We start from the raw sequence: 21,006 nt of genomic DNA on the forward strand, positions 1-21,006 counted from the left end.
CTCAGAAGACTTACTATTTACTGGATAGCTACCATGTGTCAGCTGCTTCTTATTAACACTTAATCCTCAAAACTCAAGTAGGATTTGTCCGTTTTGTCAATTGTTTCTCCCATTTTATAAATGAGGAAATTAGGTTTGGGAAATATAATAACTGAGGTCATTAAAGTCAGGCAGGCATACACCAGCCTGCACCCTGAGGTCTGTCTGGGTCCAAAGTCCATTTCTTTATACCACTCTGCTCCCTATCACCTTTTATGTCTTTACCACTTTCTATTATAAGTCACCAGCCCTGGAAAACCTGATAGAAATCACAGATGAAGCCATTCTGTAATCCTGGGAGACCTTCAGAGTCTGGCTTTGTGTTTACATCTTGCAGACTTTGTTCTCCAGCAACCTTGATCTTTGGGCCACTGCATTCTCTTGACTTGACTGAAAATATGAGTTGAACCCTACTTTGTGCCAGGCACTGTGCTGAGCTGTTCACATTACTCCTCTGACCCTCATTACAACCCTCTGATATAGGTTCTGTCGTTATCTCACGTTTCAGAGGACAGAACAGGCTCAGAGAGGTTAAGTAACTGGTCAGGAGCGGCACAGCTAGGTTGAGATAGGAGTCCAGAGGGTCTGATCTGTTAGGCTATAGAACTTCCCTTTGATGAGACAAAAGGGTCATTCCCCTAGCACTGTGCATGGTCCATAACCCAGACAAGATCAACTGTTAAAAAGCCAATGGTTCAGGACTTGCAAATTGGATGTCAGTTCAATTCCTTCTGTCCCACAGTTATTCTCTGGGTGCCCATTCTGCAAATACAGGGGGCACCACCTGCTTCCAGGCAGAGGCCACATCTTTCTGCCTTTCCATGAGGACTCACTGGAAACTGTTTTTTTTTTTTTTAATATTTTAACGTTTATTCATTTTTGAGAGACAGAGAGAGAGACACACACAGCATGAGCAGAGGAGGGGCAGAGAGAGAGGGAGACACAGAATCCGAAGCAGGCTCCAGGCTCTGAGCTGTCAGCACAGAGCCTGATGTGGGGCTAGAACCCACGAACTGTGAGATCATGACCTGAGCCAAAGTCTGATTCTTAACCGACTAAGCCACCCAGGCACCCCTGGAAACTGGGTTTTTAACTGACTTTGGCTGAATGTTCCCATTATTCACATGGATGAACCAAAGCCTTGGATGCCAGCATAAGGAGATGCCCCTTTGAACAGCTATACTTCCAAATGGCTTCTCACCACACTGGAATAAAATCCAAACTCCTGCTCTACATGATCTGACCCTCGCCTACCTCTCTTACCCTTGGTCACATGACTGAATAAATCTGACTTCAGCCTTTGTCATGTCTTTAAAGAGCCCTTTTAATTTGTTTCTTAATTTGTTTTATGACCACCCTAGCCTCCCCTACTAAGGAGCACACGGTAAATACTTGATTTGTTTGAATTTTCTGCCATTTGTTGTTTCTGATCCTTGTTGATTAACCCAAAGCATCATCAGGAATGGAAGCCTACTTTTTGGAGGCAATTTTCCATGGATCTCTTAAACAGAACAGAGGCACAAGTGCCTTTGTTCTCACTTGTTTTCAAGGGTGTTTGTGTAGTGAATAGCCTTTGGAGATAGAGATAGTACCCTCCCTCCACAGCAAAGAGCGGATTTGCTGGACAGCCTTGAGAGAGAGATAATGGCTTGATCTGGAGATGGAGGAAATGGGCTTGCTGCCCATTATAAAAGATGTGAGTGTCCAAATACATGCAGCAATGCAACCCACTGTGAGTTGCAAGTGCCACCTGGTCCTCTCCACATCACCCCTGGGAACAGGACTTGGGGAACTGACACAAGACATTGCTGACACAAGAGCTACTGCTATTGCTATGAGTAATAAAGTCCTTTGCCTCTGACCCAGGAGTCTCATGTTTTCTTCCAACATCCATGAAATTGTGGAAGGCTAACTAGTTGACTTGCAAGTAAGGTAAAGGCCCAAACCTTTCATATTCTTGATGCCCACAGCCAAACTTTGCTCCAGGTGACACACTTTTGCTTCACTCATGCTCCAGCCGTCAGTGACAGCACAGAGTTACAGCAACCCTGAAGTCTGTGCTCTTTCTGGGGTAGAAAATTGCCAGGGAGTTTATTTAGAAACTTATTTATAATACCATAAGGGAATCTCATTAGTACTGAGATGTTTATAAGTATCAAGATGTTACCAATTTGCAACATCACCAAATACAAGAGGAGAAAGCATGAAGCTCATTGTACACCTTGCTTGATCCTTTTGTGACTTTGTGTCAGCTGACTGCTCTCTGTTCAAGGCACTGGATGGCACCATGGGGTTTCCCTTCCATGATTCTGAATAACATGGTTTGGGGGAGGGGTAACTCTGTGTACTTGTATATTGTTATACTGTTTTACAATTAGCTATATGACTTTACAATTAAAAAAGATTTGAAATACTAAAAAATACAATTCATTATAATGACAAAAGTAAGTTCCAATATCAAATAAAAGGAAAGAAAATTTCAGAGCCTGTTAAACATTTGGAGTCTTAGTCCTCTCTCCTCCTTTATTTTATAAAGAGATTAGTTTCTTTGTTCTGTTGGGGGAGAGCAATGACTGGACCTAAAAAGAGCAAAGAGAAGTTCTTCAAACCTTAATTCACTCATTTAAATATATATATATATATATATATATATATATATATTGTTTTCCTATCTGTAGTAAGTTCAGTGGGAAATAGAAAAATGTACCAGCTCCCATTCCCTATGCTAAAGGCATTTACCGTGTTATGAGGGAGCTACCTTGTGCACAAATAATTTAAATAAAAGCAAAGGTGAGGCATGCCCCGGAAGTTGCAGGAATGCAGGGTAGGGGGCACATCTTGATGGAAACAGCAGCATTTAACCTGGATCATGTGGCTGGAAGCAGCTGGGCGTGGAGACAAGCCCCCTCCCCCCCCCCCCCCGACCCCCAGGGGCCATGCATGCTGGAGGGGCACAGAGGTCTGAGTGCTGGGCAAGAGTCCTAGCTGGCGAGGAGGGGAGCTGCCTCTTGACACATACATTAGAGTCAGATTGGGCTTGAATACCTAAGAAATGTGGACTGCATTAGTTTATTGGCGTGCTTTTGTGAATGTGTGGACTCAAGCTGCCAAACAGAAGGCCATCCAAGGGTGACAAATGGAAGAATGGGGACTTGCTGGAAGGTTGAAAGTCACGGTGAAGGAAAAGGCAAATATAGAAGAAAGGGAACAGGGCAGATCGGAAGCCAGGGCATCTACGAAATGCCTCCACCTCAGGAAACCTGCTCTTCTTTCCCTAGTCACAGACAGCTGGTTTACTGAAGGCAGGATTAACAGAAGTCCTTCACCTGGATTCTTACTTCAGGGCATCAGTTCAATTAAGTTACAGATTCTTTTAATTTGAGTGAATTCTTAAGTCCTACATTTTGGTATGTCAACTTCATTCAAGTTTGCTGAACAGGTTTGAGTGGCCCAAATCTCTGGGATTCATGGCATTTTAAAAAGTTAGAGTTGGAGAAACTTCTATGGCTATCGGATCTCATTTCCACAGACCCTTATTTATTATATAGTTTTTGTTTTTTAAGCCCAATGTGGGGCTTGTACTCATGACCCTGAGATCAAGACCTGAGCTGAAATTAAGAGTCAGATGCTTAGCCAGCCGAGCTACCCAGGCGCCCTATTATGTAATTTTTAAAAATTGAATTTGTGGTCCTTTAAGTTTGGGCAATGATTCTTACAATGCTAGAAGGTAAAAATAAGACCTTTTTTTCCCCATTTTTTTTTAACAAAACAAAATAGACAAATGTGTTTATTAGGTGGAACGTAGGAGGATCTTCTCAGAAGAGACATTCCACATGGCCTGAAATACTCTAAACTGACTTCACATACCTTTCTTCCCAAAGTAGATTCAAATCTTCACCTTACTGCAAAGAGAGAGGGTTTATCAGTCACTTTGGTGAGTCAACTGGGCTGCTCCACATACTAATTACCTAACGTGTAACAACAGATCAGAAATAGGCCAGGGGTCATGGTGCAAACACTAACTTGAAAAAAGGCCGCAAAGTAGCTGAGTGCATTCCCCTCTCCTGAACCCCCCCCTCCCGTCTTGTCTGGGAGCTCCTGTTTTGTGGAGACTGAAGAGTCAGCGAGGTGGTTTCCATGAGGCCCTTCGGAGCTTGAGGATGGACAACACGGGTGAGCCATTGGAGCTCCCAGGTCAGCCCAGAAGTCTCCTCTATCTGACCTGCCCCCTCCTGGCACTCATACAAGAAGTTCGTGACATGGCTCTGCTCCTCTAAACGCCCATTATGGGCGTATGTCTGCACACAACTGCTCAGCAAGGTCCATGGCAGCCTCTGCTGATGGAAACGAACTTACTAAAAATGTAGGCAGTCAGGGCGAGGACACAATTGCACAAGCCTCACCTCGCCCAATTTTGCCACTAAAAACAAATTGTTATTTAGCGATCAAAGCAATTTGGCCTCCTTCAGAAAATTACCTACCTCAAACTGTATACCAAAACCATCTGTGACCCCAGTCTTGTCAAGGGGTCTTCAAATGTGGAGTCATTAGAATGTAGCAATGTGTGTCTTTGTTGGAAACAAGTATGTAAGCGCTGGGTTAGAGAATAAACAGCTGAAAAATATATTTGTGGTCGAAGAAGTTAGTCTGCTCAGAGAAGGTGGGTGGTAGATGTGATATTCTGGGGGTTAGTTAACTAGCATTACTATACAAGGGCCCTACACCAGATGAGTAGATGACTCAGGGGGAAAACCTCCCGCACTGCTCAACACCAGCCCTCACGGTAGTGGTTGTGTGACCATGACGTCAGAGAGTGCAGGTCAGGCTGCTGTTGCCTTCCTGAAGTGTGCTTCAGCACTAAGACACCCTCTCTGCAGGCATGGCACCCTTTCTCAAATCCCTCCTGGGAGCTGTCACATGATATCTCCCAATTTGAATTCTGAGCTTAACTTGCTTTAATTTTTTAAAAAAGTCAGCCAGGTCGATCAAAAAGAATGAAATCTTGCCATTTGCCACAATGTGGATGGGACAAGAGTGTATTATGCTAAGTGAAATAAATCAGAGAAAAATAAATAATTTCACTCATATGTGGAATTTAAGAAACAAAACAGAGGGACATAGGGGAAGGGAAGGAAAAATAAGATAAAAAAAGAGAAGGAGGCAAACCATAAGAAATTCTTAAATACAGACAACAAACTGAGGGTTGCTGGAGGAGAGGTGGGAAGGGGGATGGGCTAAATGGGTGATGGGCATTAAGGAGGGCACTTGCTGGGATGAGCACTGGGTGTCGTATGTAAGTGATGAATCACTGGGTTCTGTTCCTGAAACCAATGCTTTTAAATATTTAAAATTTAAAAATTAAAAAAAAAGTCAGCCAGGTGATTTATCAAGTTTAAGTGGGCCTAATCGATTGATCAAGGAGAAGGGGAGGGTTCGATGCGGAAATCAAATATTGACTTTTTGTTGTTGTTGTTAGTAAGTATAGATAGGATCAAGTGGATATAATTTTGGGAGAGGGTTGGGGAGAGCAAAGGAACAGATTACTGTGAAGAAATCCAGATCCTAGGAGAATAAGCACATGCAAAGACATGAAATTGCATGAAAATCCATCCACAAAATTGCCGATAAATGTCCATGTGGAGGGTGGAATGCATGTGGGGGAAAGAGCAGGCAGTGAGTTCTGGGACAATGCTGGGATGTCCTGCAAAGAGTTTCTATTTTATTTTATGTGTGTTGGGGAGCCATCAGAGAGTTGAGACAAGAGAGTAACTGGATCTGAGGAAGAACACTCTGGCAGCTAAGTTTGAGAGGGATGGAGAGGGGCAGAGGGGCAAGAGTGGAGTCAGGGGACCAGTGAGAGGCTGTAGCAGTGATGGGAGAGGGGAGTGGTCTGGGCTTGAGTGTAGAGAGCAGAGGCTGAACTGGAAATACTTTCTGGAGAGGAAATCCAAAGGACTAGTCATTGGGAGGGCAGAGAAAAGGATAAATACACCTCTGTGTCCTGCTTGAGCATCCAGTGAATTCATTTATTTATTGGGATGGTAAAGACAGGGAGGGTGGGAGGTGGCACTCAGCATGGAATGGGAAAAATCAAAGTCTGGAATGCTTATAAGAAAGAAATTTAAAGAAGCTTACCACGAGCAGACCACGAACGGTACTCTCCTGCCTCACTTAAAACTCACCGTGGTCAGTGGTCCCTCTTGCCTAAGGCACTGGTTCTAACCTGGCTGTGCTTCTGCATCAAAAGCAAGCCCTCTGGATGCAGGCACCTCCCTAGTCATCTTTAGGGCCAGGGCCTCTCCTACCAGACACAGGATTGGTCCTCAGCAGACTGGTTGCAACGGGGACTGGTTGCAACCACGAGTTCACCACACACTGTTTATGCCTTCAAATGTTTCTCTTTGCAAAAGTTAACACGTACACATTGTACACATTCAAATAATACAGAAAGTTTTAAAAACAATAAAAAAGAAAGGAAAAAAAGAAGAAGGTCTAGAAAGCAAGAGTCCCTCCTAATCCCCATGTTTCCATTTGGGCTCTTACCAAGGTGGTCTAAACTGGCCAGACCTGGGACCTGAAAGTGGTGTATCCTTCCCTAAAATGCCTGGGGTTGCCAGCAAACAACCAGGGCCTGGGAAACACCCTCTGTGAGTCACTGGGGAGAAAGTTGAGAGAGTCTGCCATTCTAAGAAGGTGCAGGAACTGCAGTGTCAGGAGTGGGGAGGCTGTAAGGCTGAGCTGCCCAGTTAGCCAAACCCACTGAATGTGCTCAGGGCCAGCAGCCAGGGCCGCCTCCTCGCAGTCTCCGAGGGCAGGATCCCTGAGTTAGGAACTTTGCGAGTATTATGACTACATACTTTTATTGTAAAAATCAACATTCTGGTTATTTTTAAACAGACAACACATGCCCATAGTAAAAAACTAAGTGAAATTCCAACATTTCAAAGGGATTTTTTTTTTCCCATGTCAAAGGAAAAAGGAATACTTTCACTCCTGTCCTGCAGTCTCCCAGGGCATGTTTGTTTCTGGGAACCAAGCCATGTGGAGGCCCCTCCTTTTTACACAAGTGATGCCATGTGGCCCCACTGTCCTTACCTCACTCCTCACCTGAAGTTGAGTCAAAAGCCCTTGCTCCACCTGCTGCAAGGTGGCGTGACCGCCAGTGCGTCCCTGGGCTGCTTATTGGCTCTGGCCTGGATGGAACGACTCTTGGAATGGCTGCATTGTTGAAGGTGAGGGCCAGTGGTTTTGATCAGGGCTGAAAACATATAAATTTAATACAACTAATTCTTGGTGATTTATGGAGGTGAAGGAAAGCAGGTCTGTGAATGCCGCCAGCAATAGGCTGACTCCAGCTCTCTGTCTCTTTCTTTCTCCTTCCTCCACCCGCCACCCCACCCCCCAACATGTAGATCATACAAGTAGCCTGAAAATGTGATTTGAGTTTTACCTTCAGGCTGACCCACAGTAAAGGTTTTGCTGAGAAGTTCACTGCTAAATTTGTTCATCCAACAAATACATATGAAGTGCCTAGTTTGGGTCACTGTTCACACAACAAACATGCTCCCTGGCTTCATAGAGCCTACAGTTTGGGTGGGGGAGGCAGGCCTATAAACAGCTATGTCAGTTAAGGACATGGAGGAGATCAGAGGGTGCTATGGGATAGCACCAACCAACTGGGCAGCAAACCAACCAGGGAATCAGGGAAGGCTTCCCAGAGGAGGTGGTATTTTAGCTGAGATCTGAAGAGTGAGTAGAGTTAGGCAAGGTGGAGGGTACATTAGGAAAAGGGAAATGCAAGTGTAAAGATAGGGAGGCAGACAAAGGATAGCCCACTGAAACACTTGAACAGAAACGGCATCTGCAAGAGATGACAAACATACTGGTTAGGCCCTTAAGATTTCTCAAGTTACATTGAGTTCTAATTCCAACTCTACTTCCTACAGGCTGTGTGACCCTAGGCAAGTTATTTAACCTCTCTGTGCTCAATTCCTTCATCTATAAAACAGGACTGATGACTGCACCCAGTTCATGGGATATGAATGAGACAGTGTACATGGTAAGCACACGGTAAATCTTAGCTATTATTTTACAGTTCTGTTGGGCTGGCTGCAGACATGTGGTGAGGGATCGTACTTGTACGATCTACATGTTGGGAGGGTAGGACTCTTCAGGCAGCTAAAGAGACACTGAGAGTAACAAAGGAAGGCCTGTGGAAGGCCTTCACTGAAGGCAGGGACTTGGTGATTTCCTGGAGCCTACAGGAAACAGAGAGGCACAGGCTGGGCGGTGCTGAGGCCTGGGCCGGCCAGATGCAAGCGCGATGATGAACAAGCGGCCTCTCCTCTCTGGGGCTGTGCCCTCAGAAATCGGTTTTCTCAGGGACCGAATGAGACAAGGGAGGCCAGAGGCCATCTCTCCAAGGTACACAGCACAAAAGCATGGGCTGGCGCCTTTCCCCTGCATTCCACAAATAGTTTGTGAGTGTAGCAACTTAGGGCTCTTACTCTACCGCCCAGGCCTCCTCTTCACCCAGATCTCTGTGATTTCGCCAGGCAAACATCCCGACCTTAACCTACCCTAGTTGGAACCATGTTCCAGTGGCTTGACTCTCAACTCTGTGCAGCCTGGGCTATCTCCAGCCAGATAGGGGTGCTGTAGCCTCTCCAACACCCCAGCACCAACACCAACCATATATTCGATTCAATGAAATGTATTTCGATTCAATGAAATACACCAGGCAGTGCTTCTCCAGGAGACAAGAGGCTCAACTCGCACAGTATGCTGGTGTGCGAATGTTTTTAAAAGTCAGAAACAATGCAGCTAGAGTTTTGCCAGCATGCTACTATCATTTAAAATAATTTTTATTATTTTTTAACATTTATTCTTTTTTGAGAGACAGAGAGAGAGTGCGAAGGGGGAGGGGCAGAGAGAGAGGGAAACACAGAATCTGAAGCAGGCTCCAGGCTCCAAGCTGTCAGCACAGAGCCCAATGCCATGCTCCAACCCACGAACCGTGAGATCATGACCTGAACCAAAGTCTGACGCTGAACCGACCTGAGCCACCCAGGCGCCTCGCTGCTATTATTTTTATGAGTTACATTAATCCTGAACCATTCAGTGTTTTATTAGTTCACCTTCAGTGTCTGGGAAGGCTTTAATGCAATGCAGTGGCACAGACACTGATGGATGTCCTTCTCTGTGCCAGACCCTGGCTACACTCAGGGGATACAAAGGTGAAAGACTCAGAGAGCCAGACTCAGTTTTTGGAGCACAGCGTCTACAGGAGAAGAAAACAAAGTATTACACCATGTGATAGATATTAGGGTGGAGGTATAAAGACAGTTGCAGGGAAGCCTGCGCGCAGGGCTATTGGAGCACATCCACACAGGTTGCACACTGCCTAACTCTGGGGTGCCATTCACACAGACTAGGGTTTGGCAAACTTTTTCTGTAAAGGGCCAGATAGTAAATGTATAAATATAATATTTATATTTCATAATATATATAATATATAAAAGATAATATATATATTATATATATATAAATATATATATTTATAAAATATATAAATATTTTATACTTTGTGGGCCACACAGTCTCTGATGCAATTACTCAACTCTGCTGTTGTAGCACAAATGCAGCAATATACAATATGTAAACAAATAAGCATGGCTGCATTCTAGTCAAACTTTATTTATGAGCACTGAAATCGAGTCATGAAATATTCTACTTTTCAATTATTTTCAACCACTAAAAAGCATCAAACATCATTCTTAGTTCACGCACTATACAAAAACAGGTGGTGGGCTGGATTTGACCCCAGGGCTCTACTTGGCTGACCCCTGACATAGATTACAATGAGAACGGCATCCCTTTGAGTTGTGCAGCAACCTGCGGGTCCTGTCAGGATCCATGCAGAAGTTGATATTTGAGCCAAGTTTTAAAGGATAAGTAAGCAAGTAGGTGCTGACCAGGTGGACATTTCAGGAAAGGGATGACAAGCACAGGGAACAGCATGGGCAAAGGCATAGCACAGTTTCCCAGGAGGAAACAGAGAGGGATGGGACATAGAAAGATAGGTTGGAAATAGTGTGGAGGGCCTTGAATGCCACACTCAGCAGTGTGGGTTCTGTTCTGTGGACAATCGGGAGTCATTCATGATTTTAGGCAGAAAGTGATAGGGTCGGGGAGCCTGGGTGGCTCAGTCGGTTAAGTGTCTGACTTCAGCTCAGGTCATGATCTCACGGTTTGTGGGTTTGAGCCCCTCATCAGGCTCTGTGCTGACAGTTCAGAGCCTAGAGCCTGCTTCGGATTCTGTGTCTCTCTCTCTCTCCGTTTCTCCCCCACTCACATTCTGTCTCTGTCTCTCTCTCTCTCTCTCAAAAATAAATAAAACTTAAAAAAATTAAAAGAAAAAGTGATAGGGTCTATGACTGCATTTTAAGGAGTGGAATGAGAGATGGAAAGACCAGTTAGGAGGCATGCAAACCAGGCAGGGAAGAGATGACAAGTGTCTAAACAAGCCAAGGAAGGGCACAGGAATCAAGAGAGAGAATTCAAATGTCAACTGAACACACAAAAAGATGCTCAGCATTGTTAGCCATCAGGGAAACATACATCAAAACCATCGTGAGATACCACTTCGAACCCACTGGATGGCTTTCACACACAAAAAAAGAGAGATTATAAGTGTTGACAGGGGTGCCTCACTGGCTCAGTTGGTAGAGCATGTGACTCTTGATCTTGGGGTTATGAGTTTAAGCCCCACATTGGGTGTAGAGAATCTGTAAAAATAAAATCTTAAAAAGAAAATAACAAGTGTTGGGCAGGATGTAGAGAAATTGGAGCCCTCCCACACTGCTGGTAGGGGTGTGAAATGGTATAGCCACTTTGGAAAACAGTCTCGTAGTGCCTCAAAAGGGGAGTACCTATGACCAGGAATTCCAGTCCTACATATATACAATAAATAAATAAATAAATAAATAAATAAATAAATAAATAAACAAACCTATGTCCACACAAAAATTTGTACACTAATGTTCAGAGCAGCCTTATTCATCCTAGCCCAAAAGTGAAAACAACCCAGATGTCCATCAACTGATACATGGATAAATAAAATGTGGTATATCTGTACAGTGGGGTATTATTCATCAATACAAAGAAACAAATTACTATACACACATGATGAACCTTGAAAACATCATGCTAAGCAAGGAAGCCAAAGAAGACCAGGTATTATATGATTCCACTGAATGCAGAATGTTCAGACTAGGCAAATTTACACAGACCGAAAGATTGGTGCTGACCTAGGGCTGGGGGAAGGTAAGGGGACTGAGGCGTGATTGCCAAAGAGTATAGGGTTTCTTTTGGGAGGTAAATAAGATATTCTAAAATGGATTGTGGTGATGGTTGCACCTCTCTAAATGGGTGAAATGTACAGCATGTGAATTGTATCTCAATAAAACTCTAATCATTGGTTTTAAACTACATGCATTTTTGTAATTTAGGTTTTTGGTTTTGTTTAATTCAATGCATATGTTTTCATCTTAGGAATGATATGCTAATAACAACTTTTTAAAAACTAGGACATTGTATAACCCATAGGGAATTATATGTGAAGTTGAATAGACTCAGAAATACCCATGGACCTCTTCCTTTCCCTTAGTCCTCATGGCCAGTCAACCAAGATCACTTCTGTTTGTTTGTCTGTGTGTTTATTTAACAGTCTTGTTGAGATATTATTCACATACCATATAACTCACCTATTTCAAGAGTACAGTTCAATGGTTTTCAGTCTACTCACAGAATTGTGCAATGATCTTTGCAATCCATTTGTCAAAACAATTTTATTATCACCAAAAGAAACTCCATACCCAGTAGTAGTCACTGCCTTACTCCCCCATCTGTCTAACTCCAGGCAACCATGAATTTATTTTTTGTCTCTCTGGATATGCCTGTTCTGGACATTTCACATGAATGGAATCCTACAATATATGCTATTTTGTGTTTGACTTCATTCACTAGCATAGTGTTTTGGTTCATAAAAAGTGTAGCATGTATCAGTACCTCATTCCTTTTTATTGTTGAGCAAGATTCCATAGTGTGGCTATGCCACATTTTATTTACCCATTCATTAGTTGATGGATATTTGGTTGTTTCCACTTTCTGGTTACTATGAATAATGCTGCTATGAATGTATATAAGTTTATGTACAGATGTACATTTTCATTTCTCTTTGGTACATAACTAGGATTGGAATTGCTGGGTCAAACTTAATCATTTTATAAGAACATAGTAATGGTATCTTCAACATTCAGCAGACATGAATCTCATTGTCTATCAACTCTAGTTGTCATATGGTGAGTTTCCTTCCATCCAGGGAATTCAACCACCCAAACATAATGTATACGTCCTTAGATGTGGACACACACATTAGCTGGTATACCTGGATGCAGCTCTCATTTTCAACCAAAGATAAACAAAAAATAGCATCCACATGTCTTAAAGGAGAACACTGCCATGCATTAACCCCACTCGCCATATCTTTCAATGATATGTCATGGTAATTACAGTATGATATGTCCCCATTCCAATTAAGATGAGAGAGGGTACAGATAACAATGTCCCTTCTTCCTTCTCCTTACATTTTTTTCTTCTTTTTTTCTCACAAAGGAAGCAAACAGAGTTAATGGTACAGCCATGCCAGCAGACCTGGCTCCCATGTTTAGGGGTTCAAGGCAGTTCTGCACAAAATAGTGCTGAGAATTCTCATCCATCATCCTCATGACTTTTCTTGTGTGTATGGTGAAAAATATACAAGATAAAAGATGTCATTTTAACCATTTTTAAGTGGCATTAATTCCATTCACAACATTGTGCAGCCATCACCACTATCTGTTTCCAAAAACTTCTGCATTACCACAAACAGAAACTCTGTAAACACTGAGGAAAAAACCATTCTCCTCATCCTCATGACTTCATTTTTTTAAAAAGAATTCTTAAATTTTTATTTATTTGAGAAAGAGAGAGAGAGAGAGAGAGAGAGAGAGAGAGAGAGTGAGCAGGAGAGGGAGACATAATCTGAAGCAGGTTCCAGGCTCTGAGCTGTCAGCACAGATCCTGACATGGGGCTCAAACCCACAAACCATGATATCATGACCTGGGCTGAAGTTGGATGCTTAACCAACTGAGCCACCCAGGTGCCCCACATCCTCATAACCTCTAATGTACTTTCTGTCCCTATGAATTTGCCTATTCTAGATATTTCATGTGAGTGGAATCATATAATATTTGTCCTTTTGCATCTGTCTTGTTTCACTTAGCATGTTTTCAAGGTTCACCCATGATGAAGCAGGTGTGAGAATTTTGGACACAATCCTTTTGATGGCTAAATAATATCCCACTGTATGGATATGCCACTTTTATGTATCCATTTATCTGTTTATGGACACTTGGGTTATTTCCACCTTTTGACTATTGCGAATAAGGCTGTAATGAACATTGGGTATAAGTATCTTTTTGAGTCCCTCTTTCCATTTTTCTTTTTTTTTGAGTACCCACCTAAGACTAGAATTTCTGGGTCATATGGTGATTCAGTTTAACTTTTTGAGGCAATATTAAACTGTTTTCCACAGTGACTGCACCATTTTACTTTCCCACCAACAATGCACAAGGGCTCTAATTTCTCCATATTCTCACCAATACTTATTTTCAGTTTTTGTTTTTTAATTATAGCCATTCTGGTAGGTGTGAAGTGGTAACTCATAGTGGTTTTGATTTGCATTTTCCTAATAATTAATGATGTTGAGCATCCTTTCATGTGCTTTTTTTGGCCATTTGTATATCTTTCTTTGGAGAAATATCTATTCAAGTCCTTTGCTCACTTTTTGAGTTGGGTTGTTTGTCTCTTTGTTGTTAAGTTTCTGGAGGGTTTGTTTTGTTTTTACATGTTGTGGATATTAAACCCTTATCAGATATATAATTTGCAAATATTTTCTTCCATTCTTTAGGTTGTGTTTTCCCTTTCTTGATAATGTCCTTTGAAGTACAAAGATTTATATTTTTAATGAAGCTCAATTTATTTGTGTCATTGCTTGTGTTTTTAGTGTCATACTTAAGAATCACTATCACCTTATGACTCGTGTGCAAGAGAGGCAGAACATATAAATGTCCCACAAAAGAATTAACATGGAAGAGATGGCAGGTCAATTTATCTTCCTATGAAGAAAATATTTGGAAAGCACATATTTGTACTGAATATTGGCTACAAACACAACACATCTTTTTTTAGACAATTCTGTTACTTAATGAGGTGTTGCTCTGAGAACAACTCTAAGTTCCTTTTCATCAGTTATTTGGGTCTGCATCACAGTAGTCAATTTGAGAGGTATCTGCCACACCCATAAACAATTTCTCCTTCTAGAAAAACTATTCCCCCACAGTGTCCTCTGCCATATAGGTAGTCCCCTAGAAGCCATGTATGTACCTGGTCAGGACTTAAGTTGGGCGATCAGTTTCTGTCTTGAGCTTCTGTATTTGACACTGAGAAATGTGTTAATTACTGTAAGGGATGGTGAAACAGTCATATCCTGCCATTTCTGCTTCACTCCTTGCCTTGGGGTCCACGTGAGATCCCTATATATTTATATTAAACATTCTCCTCTGCAAATTTATGTGGATCAGTTTTGTATCAGTGTGATGTTTAAAAATAATATTTATGTTCCCATATTTGTGGGCTGGCTTCTCTCCCTGCAGAAACCACGTCTGCAATTGGAGTTAAACTATTTTAAGTCCCTTAAGTGAGGAGGTAAGAGTTTTAGGCTCATCCAGTTGGGGATGGGGGACCCTTAGAACACAGGTCATGATCTCCTTCCTGGAACATAGTCTAGGGATGCCTGCCAGCCCTGAGGAGAACCCTATCCTCTGGCACCATTTTAAACATGACATTGGTGAGATGGTGAGGCTGTGGTGTCAAAGGCAACCACAACTATTAGCTTATGGCAGAATACCTTGGCTCTCCAAGGTGTGGCATTCAGGAACCTATGTCCCATTGAGGGATGCAAAGAGCCTGAGAAAAGCTGTGAACCCTCAGAGGTCTGTGTCTGACGAAGAGGCCGCCATGGCCAAAGCCATGGGTATTAGTAGTGGAGGCCAGGTGGGCAGTCATACTTCAAGGGCTGCCAGTCCTGAGGCAGGGAAAGGAGATACCCAGCCTTATAGACCAGTGAGCACCCACAGGTGACTCTTCTTCTATCTTCAGGACTCAGTGGTCCTCTATACCAAGGCACATCTTGGGGAGGAGAAGGGACATGGGCCTCAAAGGTGTGAAATTACTGCTCTCAACTCATTTGCTAGACTAGCCTGGGCACAACTCTTAGTCTTCGGTAGGATATGGGTTCATCAGACACTGACAACCCAAAGAGGCCATGTGTTCTTTGCATATCTGAGATTCTATGAAGTTCAATTTAGATCATCTTCTACTAAAATCTCTAGAACCCCAAATCTATGGACATTGTCATCAGGAGCCAGAAGAAGAATACAAAGGCTACTGATTTCTGTCTTGCTTCCTCCTCCCTTTTCCCATTCTCCTTCTTCTCTCCCTCCCTCCTTTCCTTCATCAATATGTATCAAAGGCCCTATTCTGGATCAGGCTTTTTGCAGGCTCTAGGAAATCCCAAGATGACCAGATGCAATTCCTCCTGCATGGTGCTCACAGTCCTGAGGGAAAACAGTGACTACGCAGTTTCCAGACCAGTGAATTAATGCCAACAGCAGGGGCCACAGGAGCAGAGAGGAAAGCCTCTCAACTCTGCTTGAGCAGGTGTTGCAGGAAGGTGTATGATTCTCAGAGGAGTGTGTGCACTTCTGGTATAGGTGTGGATGTCCACGGTAGACACAACTCATTATCTACCCCAAAACTATTCTACCCCTTCTTCCTTCCTCATCAAACCCCAATTCTGTTTGGGGCTGCCTGTGTGCCCATCCTCACCACAGATATATGATTGCTCCTGTTTCCATTGTCAGACACTATTTCCCAGGGCCCCCCTGCCTTGTAGCTGTGGCTTGTGGCCCAGATCTGGGCAAAGGGAAACACTGTTAGCTTCTGCCATGCTCTGCTTCCCTAATAACTTGGATAGCCCTGGTGGTGCCAGCCCCTCCCCACTCTTCCTGTCCTGAGTGCATATGGGACACCAGGAGCTGTGGACCATCTTGCAATCATGATGACAAAAAAGCCAAAATGCTGAAATAGCAAAGAACAAAGATGAAAGAGCCTGGATTCTTAAAGACTTTGCTCAGCTGTTGCAGCAGCACTTGACTATCTATCTCCAGATTTCTTACCTGGAAAAATAAAACCCCTGCTAATTGAGTGTTTTTAAAAGCATTACTGAAAACATTCCTAACTGACACAGCACTGTCTCAGAGGAAATACCTGCTCATTCAACATTTGGGGCCCAACTGCCTGAGAGCTGGTTTTCTTCCTGTTAGCCCTGAAGCAAAATCTGACAGTCTGCAGCAGCATGTATGCCCAACTTTTATGGACTGAATTGTGCCTCCCCCACCTCAGTTCATGTGTTGGAGCCCTAACCTCTAATATGACTATCTTTGGAGATAGGGCCTTTAAGGGGGTAATTAGAGTTAAGTGAATTCCTAGGAGTCCTAGGAGTGGGGCCCTGTCCCATCAGGACTGAGGGGTGTCCTTGGAAGAGGAAGAAGAGATACAAGGAGTACGTACACATGGAGAAAAGGCTATGTGAAATCACTGAGAAGATGGTCATCTGCAAGTTTGGGAGAGAGACTTCCGGAGAAACCAATCCTGCTGACACCTTGATCTCAGACTTCCAGCCTCTGGAACTATGAGAAAAGAAATTTGTTGTTTAAGCCACCCGGTCTGTGGCATTTTGTTATGGTGGCCCTAGGAAACTAATACACCCAACTACCTCCTAAAGAGGTTCTCTCTGGAGAGGATATAGCCCATCACTCCCACCAACAGCAGAATCCACCACTGCTGACCTTTCTTTCTTAAATACGAAGGGAAAGTCATGGGTTATTAGGCTTCTGAGGCAAGCAGCAGCATGAGAGGGAATAGCCAAAGATTAAAAACCCAAGCAAACCAACATAAAAAGACAACTCAAAGATTAGAAAGAAACCCTATTTTTAAAACCATCTAATGCATACTCTCAGAGAGATTCAAAACAATATTACATCAATAAAACAAGAAGAGGATGTCAAGAAGAAAGAGCAATTGGAGAATAAGGATGCTTTTAAAGATTGAGAAATTACTGCCAAAATGAGATGAATTATTGAAGGATAAAAAGTAAACTTTGATAAAGAGTCAAACTATGAGAGCGAGCGAGAGAGAGAGAGAACTAAATAGAAAGAAGAAAACAAGGGAAAAATGGAGAGAAAGAAATAATAAAGGAAGGGAATTTCCAAGAGTTGAAAAAGGACCCAAATTTTGATTGAAACAGCCCACAGTGAATGAAAAATATATCCTAGTGAAATGCAACAATATGAAGGGAATAGAAAGTCCCAAAAGTTTCCAAAGAGTCAAAGCTAGTCAGCTGGAATGGAACAGGAATTGGTCTGGTTTCAGACTGCTGCTTAGCAGCAACTCTGGACATAATAAATACTTTCACAGTTATGAGGAAAAAGATCATTTTGAACCTGGAATTCTATACCCAGCCAAACATCTATCCAGTAAGAGAGTGAAGCAAAAAACTTTTTCCAAACAGGCAAGGTCTCAGAAAATGTAACTCCCATGTGCTCCCTCTCATAGAAAACTATTTGAGGTCGTGTAAATAAATAAGTAGGGAAAAATGGGATCCCAGAAAGCAGTGTATCTTTAACTCAGGAAAGCAATGAATGCAAGACCCAGTATTGCCAAAAAGGAAACCATTTCAGCTCAGAGCATAAAGATGGAAGGGTTCAGGACAGAGGCTTCTGGAAAAATGGAGGATTTTAGTTGAGATATTTTTTTTAATGTAAGAATATGATAAAGACATATCATGCAAGGAAAAAACCCCAAGCAAGTCAGAAACTCTGAGAGGGAGAGGAGAGAAATGGTTGTATGGGAAAATTATAGTCCAAACTGGAAGCAAACCAAAATGAATTTAGGGTAACCATGTTCCATTCCATGGCAAATCCCAGTGATTTTTTAAATTCTAGAACCCTATTGTTTATCTAATTTTATGCTTGTTCTCATAATTCCTCTGTATTCCTCATACCTCATAGTTAGTTCCTACTTATGCTGATGGATATAAACTGGTTTTAAAAACATGTATGAAACCATAAGAGACTCTTAAAAACTGAGAATAAACTGAGGGTTGATGGGGAGTAGGAGGGAGGGGAAAGTGGGTGATGAGGATTGAGAAGGGCACCTGTTGGGATGAGCACTGGGTGTTGTATGGAAACCAATTTGACAATAAATTTCATATTAAAAAAATAAATAAAAACATGTATGAAAACTTGATTTGTTTGGGGCACCTTTAGACTCTTCTGGTACCACAAAGAATATTTGTGGTGTCTAATTGGGTTCTGGTTACACAGTACTTGGTTTATGAAAAATCACCCCACTGTATTCATAATGTGTGTGCTTACCTCACATGTGATTGTTTTTTTTTTTCTTCCTGTTTAAGTGTACCAGACAAAAGAAGAAGTATGGAAGGTAGGAGAAGGAGAATGGAAAAAATGGTGAAGAGTGCTGATATCTTTATCTTAAGAAGTAATTTTTTAAAAAGTAATAAATAAAAAAAGTCCTGAATATTTAAATTTACCAAGGTAACTGCGGAGACTTGGTGGCTCAGCCGATTGAACATCCAACTCTTGATCTAGGCTCAGGACATGATCTCATGATTCATGAGATCAAGCCCTGTGTCAGGCTCTTCTGACAGTGCAGAGCCTGCTAGGGATTCTCTTTCTTTCTCTCTGCCCCTCCCCTACTTGTGATCTATAAATAAATAAATAAATAAATAAATAAATAAATAAATAACCAACCATTAAAAATAAGTGTACCAAGGTAACCAATAGACAGAATAAAAGTAACACTGGAACAGTTTAACACCGAGAAGCCCAGTGGAGGGGAGGTAGAGGGAGTGAGGGACAGTCATGTGTTTCACGGCATGAGTCAGTAGATGTCCCCTAAGGTGGTGCTAACCACCTGAAAACTGAAGTCACTAGTAGTTAAGGGCATTGCTTCTGATGCAGGCAGGAGTGGGAATGGAGACTGTTGTTATTAGTGATTCTGAGCTATTCAACTTATTACCACATGAGAAATACTATCTTAATAATATAAAACTTAAAAAAACCCTATTCAATAAAGAAGTACTAAATTGTATGATGCAATCAATCCATAAAAGCTGAAGTGGAGCTGAGTAGAGAATTTTGATGTTTCATGGCTAGAGCGATTCTTTGCCCTTTCTTCTAAAGTCACCCAGACCCACTAAAGTTCTAAAGGATCTTTTGGTTTTGGAAAGGTCCTGGCTGTAAGATCTTGACACAGGCTCTAAAAAGCATAAACAGCTTTTAAGAGTTCTAGGAGAGTCTCAAAGATGCTCCAAACAAAACTAATTTTATTATTTTGTGTTTTATTTTTTAAGTTTGTTTTTTTTTAGTAACCTTTATACCCACCCAATGTGGGGTTTGAACTCACAACCCTGAGATCAAGAGTTGCATACTCTTTCTACTGAGCCTACTGTTTTTGTTTTGTTTTGTTTTTGTTTTTTTGAGAGGGGATGTGAGCAGGAGATGGGTAGAGAGAGAGGGAGAGAGAGAATCTTAAGCAGGCTCCACATCCAGCTTGGAGCCTGACTCCAGGCTCACTCTCACAACAGTGAGATCATGACCTGTGCCAAAATCATGAGTCAGACACTTAACTGAGTGAGCCACCCAGACACCCCAACTTTATTTATTTATTTATTTATTTATTTATTTATTTATTTCTCTGTTAACTTACTTATTTTGAGAGAGAAAGAGAAAGAACACAAGTGTAAGTGGGGGGGGGGAGGGCAGAGAGGGAGAGAAAGAATCCCAAACAGTCTCTACGCTGTCAAGGCAAAGCCAGACATGGGCTCGATCCTATGAACAATGAGATCATGACCCAAATAAAGATCGAGGGTTGGTTGTTCAACTGACTGCACCACCCAGGCATCTCCCAACCTTATATTTTAAAAAGCAGTTTATACCCACCAGCCTTTGTAGGGACTATGCTCCAGGGAAGTATGGGGGCGGGGGGTATGGGAATTCGCATAAAACTCAATAAACAATAGGATGTTGTAATCTCAAAATTATTGGGTGTTTGCCATGAAGTTGAATAGTTACTTTAATTTGCTTCACAACCTGGACAAAACACACAGCTAGGTGATGATATCAATTCACAAATGTTCATACATTTCGCTCTATAAAATCTACATTGTGCTGAGTAGTGGAAGCTCAGTCCAATCCTCAGGGATGCTTTTGAATTGTAGACTGATTTGTGAATTAACAAGGCATTTTATATGGAACTTCCTCCTAGAAAATATACTCTTAAAGCATTTTGTACTGAAATTAAGAGGCTCCTGCGTTGCCCTTGAGGCCCCTCCATGGAAGGATCCATGAAATCTTGCTCCAAGTCTTAGAGTTGAAGAACTGAAGTCTACTATGTTTCTAGCATTTCCATAGGTCCTAGGGCAAGAGAATTACTTGGGAGGCTCATAGCGAGCAGATTCCTCCTGTGGAGAGCCCTGTGTGGGGATAAGCTTAGAAATTCCCTGGACTTGCACCAAGGGGTTAACAAGGTATAAACAATTACAAAGTCATAGGATGCTCACACCCAAGTTTGGGTAAACAAGATTAGGCGAATAAGGATAGAGAAGGGGGGCTAAGTCCACCAGAATAGAGGGGCAGGCAAAGGCCCCCAATACAAACGTATATGAGGTAAGCAAGATTAGGTATTCAGGGCAAAAGCGTCTGCCAATTTAGTACTATAGC

General features: G+C 42.3%; 1 long non-coding RNA gene across 3 annotated transcripts in view; it reads right to left on the reverse strand.

Annotated features, from left to right (window-relative positions):
- Positions 1–3,813: 3,813 nt before the first annotated feature.
- Positions 3,814–21,006, reverse strand: part of LOC131499258 (uncharacterized) — a 32,115-nt gene continuing 14,922 nt past the window's right edge. Inside the window, exons 1-3 of one of the 3 annotated variants that reach the window (XR_009255775.1) lie at positions 16,775–16,904; positions 7,147–7,297; positions 3,814–3,941 (exon numbers count right to left, since the gene is read on the reverse strand). This is a non-coding gene — a long non-coding RNA (uncharacterized LOC131499258). Of the gene's footprint in view, positions 3,942–7,134; positions 7,298–16,774; positions 16,905–21,006 lie in introns of those variants that run through there. The other 2 variants (XR_009255776.1, XR_009255774.1) reach the window with 2 other exon arrangements.

Source organism: Neofelis nebulosa, chromosome 17 (genome assembly GCF_028018385.1).
Source record: "Neofelis nebulosa isolate mNeoNeb1 chromosome 17, mNeoNeb1.pri, whole genome shotgun sequence".
In the NCBI taxonomy this organism is placed as follows: domain Eukaryota; kingdom Metazoa; phylum Chordata; class Mammalia; order Carnivora; family Felidae; genus Neofelis; species Neofelis nebulosa.